Source organism: Carya illinoinensis, chromosome 12, assembly GCF_018687715.1.
Source record: "Carya illinoinensis cultivar Pawnee chromosome 12, C.illinoinensisPawnee_v1, whole genome shotgun sequence".
NCBI classification, from domain to species: domain Eukaryota; kingdom Viridiplantae; phylum Streptophyta; class Magnoliopsida; order Fagales; family Juglandaceae; genus Carya; species Carya illinoinensis.
In genome coordinates this window covers 28428630-28436151 of record NC_056763.1, presented here as the reverse complement: position 1 = coordinate 28436151, position 7522 = coordinate 28428630, and the positions used below count along the sequence as shown (strand labels likewise).

At 36.9% G+C, this 7522-nt stretch overlaps 1 long non-coding RNA gene across 1 annotated transcript; it reads right to left on the bottom strand.

Moving 5' to 3' along the window:
* Nucleotides 1-5404: 5404 nt before the first annotated feature.
* LOC122289490 lies at nt 5405-6505 on the bottom strand. Its single transcript, XR_006236174.1, has 2 exons — nt 6287-6505; nt 5405-5745 (listed from the first exon to the last, which is right to left on the bottom strand). It is a non-coding gene; the product is annotated as an uncharacterized LOC122289490 (long non-coding RNA).
* Between the last annotated feature and the right edge of the window lie 1017 nt (nt 6506-7522).

The following is a 7522-nucleotide window of genomic DNA, read 5'->3' as shown; positions in this document are numbered from 1 at the left end:
GCATCAGGCGACTGAACTTGCGGCGGCGGCGGTACTTGCGTTTGGGAGGGTCGAAGACGAAAGGTTTTGTGTTTGACGATGTAAGATGATTTTGTTAGGCGCTTGTGGTACGGGGCATACAATTACAACTGAAGTAGAAATGAGAAAGAATAAAAGAAATAATAAGGAACTCCAATTGTAGAAGAATTTCACTTATAGCAAAAGGATTACAAGAATTTCTCTCTTGAATAAGGAGAGCACAATTGACAATACCCTCTCTTATAAAAGGAGAAAACTCACTCTTTCTTATAAAAGGAGAGACAATATATAGGAGAAACCTCACTATTTTTCTCTCTAAAACTCTCTCTCTTTCTCTTAATTTTTCTTTCAAAATGGGATAGGTTTTTAAGAGTAAAAACATGTATTTATAGGAGTTAAAGGAGGTGGAAGATGGCGGCTTGGAAATGTGAACGCAAGCTTGATACAGGTTGTCAACTAGCCACCATTTTTGACCCATAAAGGTGGCTTTGGCGGTGGAAGATGGTAGAAGCAAATGTGAATGCAAGCTTGATGTAGGTTGTCAACTAGCCACCATTTTTGACCCATAAAGGTGGCTTTAGCGGTGGAAGATGGCGGAAGCAAATGTGAACGCAAGCTCAACTAGCCACCACTTTTGACCCATAAAAGTCTATAAAAGTGGCTTTACCGCTACATATCTCCCACTTAAAGTCACTTTTGTAATCCTTCTATCTTTTCTACACTTTCCATCTCCATGCCGCTTACATATCTGTTAGGCCTAAGGAGGATCGACATCAGATAAACTTGTCATTATTAATTGGCTTTGTTAATATATCTGCTAGGTTGTCTTTTGTATGGATTTTTTGTATATCCACACTTCCTTCTTCCACCTTCTCACGAACGAAGTGATACTGAACTCGTATGTGCTTTGTCCTTGAATGAAATGCTGGATTCTTTCCCAAATGCAAATCGCTCTGACTATCACAAAATAAATCAACCTTCTCTTGTATGTGTCCGAGCTCTTCCAGTAGCATTTGCAACCATATTGCCTCTTTGCTAGCTTGTGTAGCTGCGACATATTCTACCTCCGTTGTAGAAGTAGCCACGATAGACTACAATTTTGAAACCCAGCTTACAGCTCCTCCAGCAAGAGTAAACACATAACCTGAAATGGACTTGCTCTTGTCAAGATCACCTGCATAATCTGAATCAACATAGCCTCTGACAGTAAAGTCTGATCCTTCATAACATAATGCGACATTTGAGGTACCCTTGACATATCTCAGGATCCTCTTTACAGCACTCCAATGCTCTTTACCAGGATTCGTCATGTATCGACTAACCACTCCCACTGACTGTGCAATGTCTGGTCTTGTACAAACCATAGCGAACATTAAGCTACCCACTGCTGATGCGTACGGTACTCGAGACATTTCCATCATCTTTGTTTCATTGCTAGGACTCATATTTGAGGATAACTTGAAATTAATAGGAAGATGGGTAGAAATTGGCTTACAATCTTGCATGTTGAAGCGTCGCAAGATTTTCTTCAAATAATTTTTCTGAGAAAGCCATATCTTCCTATTATTTCTGTCTCGGTAAATTTGCATCCCTAGAATCTTGTTTGCTGGTCCCAAGTCCTTCATTTCAAACTCCCTAGCCAACTGTGCCTTTAAGTCTGTAATACGATCTTTGTTGGGGCCTGCTACCAACATGTCGTCAACATACAACAACATAATAATGAAATTACCATCACCAAATCTCTTGTAGTAAACACAAGGATCTGAACTATGTCTATTGTATCCAAGGCTCATGATAAAGGAATTAAATCTCTTATACCAACATCTCGGCGCCTGTTTGAGACCGTATAGAGATTTGTTCAACCTGCAAACCAAGTTCTCTTTTTCTTTTTCTTCAAAACCTTCTGGTTGGAGCATGTAAATTTCTTCTTCAATTTCTCCATGAAGAAATGCAGTTTTCACGTCCAGTTGTTCTAAGTACAAGTCAAATGTAGCACACATCGCAAGGACTGCTCGAATCGTTGAGAGTCGAACAACAGGAGAGAATATTTCATTGAAGTCTATGCCTTCTTTCTGAGCGAATCCTTTCACCACCAATCTAGCACGATACCGCTCCACTTGGTCATTGCCATTTCGTCTAATCTTGTAAACCCATTTGTTTCCGATGACCTTTCTTCCTTGTGGTAGTGGTACAAGATCCCATGTTTTGTTTTTATGGAGAGCTTCAATTTCTTCTTGCATTGCAACCATTCACAGAGAAGTTTCTTGACTATTTGTAGCCTCATGGAAATTTGACGGTTCTCCATCTTTTGTTAGTAGATAGTATGCGACATTTCCCTCCATGATGTACTCTGAGTGCCAAGCTCGTTTTCTTCTCTCCCGAGTTGACCGTCGAACTTGTGGAATTGCACACTCAACTTGTTCTTGTTCTTCGTGCTCTAATATTGCTTCAGAAGAATCTGGAACTTCTAATTCTTGTCTTTCTTCAACTTGAACTGTAGTAGTCTCTGGTTTCTCTTTTGAAGCGCTATCATTTTCTTTTTCTTGTACCGTATCTTCTACAAATACAACATCCCTGCTTATTAGCACCTTGCGGGCAGTGGGATCCCACAGGCGATACCCCTTGACTCCATCAGCATATCCTAAGAAAATACATTTTCTAGATTTTGGATCTAGCTTTGATGTTTCTTGGGCATTGTACATAACATAAACAGGACTTCCAAATGTATGTAAGTGAGAATAATCAGCTGGCTTATCAGTCCACATCTCCATCGGCGTTTTCAGATCAATTGCGGTTGATGGTGACCGATTGATCACATAACAGGTAGTCTTGACTGCTTCTGCCCAAAATGACTTGGCCATTCCTGCAGTTCTCAACATCGCTCTTGTTCGTTCTAACAAGGTTCTGTTCATCCGCTCTGCTACTCCATTTTGTTGTGGAGTGTATGCCACCGTGAGCTGCATTTTGATACCTTCTTGTTGACAGAAGTTATCAAATTTACTACCAGTATATTCTCCTCCATTGTCTGTCCTTAAACACTTGATCTTCTTTTCAGATTCAAGCTCAACCCGGGCTTTGAATATTTTGAAAACTGGAAATACATCTGCTTTAGTTTTTATTGAATACACCCAACATTTCCTGGAGTAATCGTCAATAAATGACACAAAATATTTTGCTCCTCCTAGGGACAAAACTGGTGCTTGCCAAACATCAGAATAGATTAGTTCTAAGATAGCTTTACTTCTAGTAGAGGAACTACTGAATTTCAATCTGTGCTGCTTACTAGTAACACAATGCTCACAAAAGGGTAATGAAACCTTTTTGAGCCCTGGAAGAAGCTTTTGTTCAGCAAGAATCTTCAAACCTTTGTTTCGACATGTGGCCAAGCTTACGGTGCCACATCATTGTTAATTCTTCTGCTGAACTTGCCAGCGCAGTGGATGCTTCTCCTTCTTGTTGTGTTCTTCCTTTAAGCATGTACAAATTTGCAGCTATCTTTTCCGCTTTCATCATTATAAGCGCGCATTTAACTATTTTCATGATCCCATCTTGAATATAGGTTTTACACCCACTATTATCTAATTGTCCTAAAGACAATAGATTTTTCTTCAGGCCTTTCACATGTCGTACCTCCTGAATGGTGCGAACTGTACCGTCACACATTTTCAATTTGATGGTACCAATACCAGCAATCTCCAAGGCATGATCGTCTACCATGAACACAGATCCTCCTGAGATAGGTTCATATTGATGGAACCATTCTCTCCAGGGAGTCATATGCCATGTTGCTCCTGAGTTAATAAGCCAGACATCAGCGAATCTTCTTCTACCTTCAGTAACTGTTGTTGCCTCACTGTATAAAATTTCACCATCATCTGAGGTGCTTGCTACACAACCCTGAGCTTTTGACAACTCAGGGCCTTTTCCTTTGGCTTCTTCGTTCTTCTTGAGATGCCAACACTCCCTTTTGTAGTGCCCTTTCTTGCCACAATGATGACACTTGACATTCTTTTTATTTCTGGATTTTGATCTACTCTGATTTTGACTCCCACTGGGGTCGCGTTCCGTTGATCTCCCTCTCGTCATTACCAAAGCTTCGGCTTGCTGTGAACCTCCTGGTCTATCTTCTTTGCTTTTGCGCCGACTTTCTTCTTCAAGAACCGCAGCTGCAATATCATCGAAGACTAGAACTTCAATGTTGTTGGTTAAGTTGATGATGAGTTGATCATACGAATCAGGTAGACTTTGAAGTAGAATTTCAGCACGTTCACCCGTCTCTATGTTATGCCCCATTGCTGTGAGCTGTGAAAATAAAGTGTTAAGGGTGTTGATGTGGTCTGTCACCATAGTTGACTCCATCATCAGAAGGGTGTAGAGTTTTCTTCTCAAGAAAATTTTGTTGTGTAGTGATTTGGCATCGTATAATTTTGTTAGAGTATCCCATATCTCTTTTGCTGTCTTTTTCTCCGCCACACTTGACAATACTCCATCAGCTAGTGCTAGGTGCAGATTAGCAATAGCATTGCCATCCATCTCGTTCCACTTGCCGTCGTCAGTGATCTCATTGGGCCTATCTCCAATTGCCGTCAAGCAATTATCTTTCCTCAAAATTGCTTTTATTCTCATTTTCCACAATGAGAAATTACTCCCATTGAACTTCTCTATTTCGTACTTCGTCGCCATTATTGAAAATGCCTCCTTTCCACTAACTGGATTTAACTGTAGCATGAAAACCGGCTATAAACCTGATGCTCTGATACCACTGTTAGGCGCTTGTGGTACGGGGCATACAATTACAACTGAAGTAGAAATGAGAAAGAATAAAAGAAATAATAAGGAACTCCAATTGTAGAAGAATTTCACTTATAGCAAAAGGATTACAAGAATTTCTCTCTTGAATAAGGAGAGTACAATTGACAATACCCTCTCTTATAAAAAGAGAAAACTCACTCTTTCTTATAAAAGGAGAGACAATATATAGGAGAAACCTCACTATTTTTCTCTCTAAAACTCTCTCTCTTTCTCTTAATTTTTCTTTTAAAATGGGATAGGTTTTTAAGAGTAAAAACATGTATTTATAGGAGTTAAAGGAGGTGGAAGATGGCGGCTTGAAAATGTGAACGCAAGCTTGATATAGGTTGTCAACTAGCCACCATTTTTGACCCATAAAGGTGGCTTTGGCGGTGGAAGATGGCGGAAGTAAATGTGAATGCAAGCTCAACTAGTCACCATTTTTGACCTATAAAAGTCCATAAAAGTGGCTTTACCGCTATAGATTTGATCTAGCCTTAACCTTACAACATCAATAAAATTGTCAAATAGTAAGGTTAAGGCTAAAAGGTTAAGCCTAGGGCATCATTGAAAAAATCATTCAAGTAGAGTTGCAGGATGAAACAACAAGGTTTCATTACAGGACGGGATCACAATAGCATCAATCTATTCTTAGATAAGAAGATATCCATAGCGTTACTGATGATAAAAACAAATAAGAATGCTTTGAAAATTCAAATTAAAACCAACCATTGAATTAAAGCGAGTACCAATATAATTAGAGCACACTGCTTAAACTCCGTCCGATCTTTACGGAATATAAAGTTTCTTTAGTAAGAGTGCTGCAAACCATAACTAATGCACCAACAACTAACAGATTCTTGAATCTCCTCTTTCACTACATAAAATGGATCTTGAGCAGAAGGCATCTTGTAAGATATGACGGTAATTTAACCTCTACACGTCCACAGAGAAACTTACATTAGCAAGATTATATCATCTACATGCAGGCTGACAAGGAGGAACTAAATATTTTACACCAATAACTCAAACAAAAGACTAGATCGATATAGAATAATGCAATATTTTATAGAAATCAGAGAAATGTTCAATTTTTTCTAAAAGCAAAATTTTGAAATCTCCAGAAAGTCCGATGAGAGAAAAGGAACAAGTTGCATCCGTAGTAAGGCTTATATCACTGAATCAGCAAAGCTATAGTCTTTTCAGTTATGGATTCGAGGACAAGATCTTCAGAAATTTCCAATTACAGTCTAATGATTTTGACAAATCATGATGCCATAGGATTTTTGAACCTGAATTGGAGAAAACCACATAAATGGATGTTTATGATTGAAACTAAAACACCATGATTGAAGTTTTCGAGAACAATTATTCTAAAAGTAATTGAAGACTGAAATTGAAAAGAGAATAAAGAAAACCAGAACTAAGAAGAAGCATAAAGCATCGATGATCAAAAGATTCAAGAATAGTAACATACCCGGAATTTTATGCAAAGATCAGTAAAAACTAAAAATGCAGACACAAAATTGGAAGTAGAAATTTAAAAAAAAAAAAAAAGATAAAAAAGAAAGAGAGAATACATGTACAGGAAAAATGAGAGAAGTGGATCGTACGGACTAACCCGAAAAGTGGAGGAAGAACTCCGACGAAGATAAGAGTTTGGGCTTCTGCTTTGATACTTAATGGATTCTGCTAGGCCCAGGCCCGTTCCCCGCCCTAATTATTAAGTTCATGAACATTTTTCTCTTGAAACTCATCGAACACAATAACGAGAAGCGTTACACGCAATTTCAAAGAAACAACTACAGATTTGGTAGAGAATTCTCATTTCAAACTTAAAATTTTTATCTCATTATTAAAATTTTTTCAAATTCTTATATAAAATATAATAAACAATTCAACTTTTTCAAATCTCAAAACAATAATAATACTAAAAAATAATATTTTAAATTTTTATCTCAAATTCAAAATTCTCATCTCATCATTATAACTTTTCCAAATTCTCACATAAAATATAATAAACAATTCAATTTTTTCAAATCCTAAAACAATAATAATACTAAAAAATAATATTTTAAACTTTCATCTCAAACTCAAAATTCTCATCTCTATTCCCAAACATGCAGAATGTGATTATTTTTTAATTTACTGATTTTTTAATTAATAATAGAGTAATGCTACTATGTTCCTAATTTATACTAATTTATAAGCGTTACATGGCTTACTAATAATACTTGCTTAAAATTTTATGATACATGGTAATATCTTAAGTGTGATAAAGTTTTGAAACAGTTTTAAAAAATGATTATACTTTTATCATTTTTTTTTTGGTGATAGAAACATAATTATTTTACAACTTTGTTTTGAATTGATGACATTTTTATAAATAATGATACTCCTATAGTTACAATTCAATTATGTTTTATAAAAATATTTTTATTTTTATCATTTTCCTTTAAAAAAAAACTATTTTCTACTGAAATTTCAGAATTCTCAAAAGACAAAATCTATTAGGCACTCTTCCTCCAAATGTGGTGAAGTTACCTTGCTTGCAAGTACTGTAAGTGTATTGTACTTGTATTGTTTTTTTTCATAAACTAACTTACCTATATATTGGAACTCATTTCTTTATCTCACTTTACCGTATCTGCAGTGACCTCATTCGCAACTACCTTAACGGTTCAATCCCGTCGACATGGGGCTCCATGCCGAA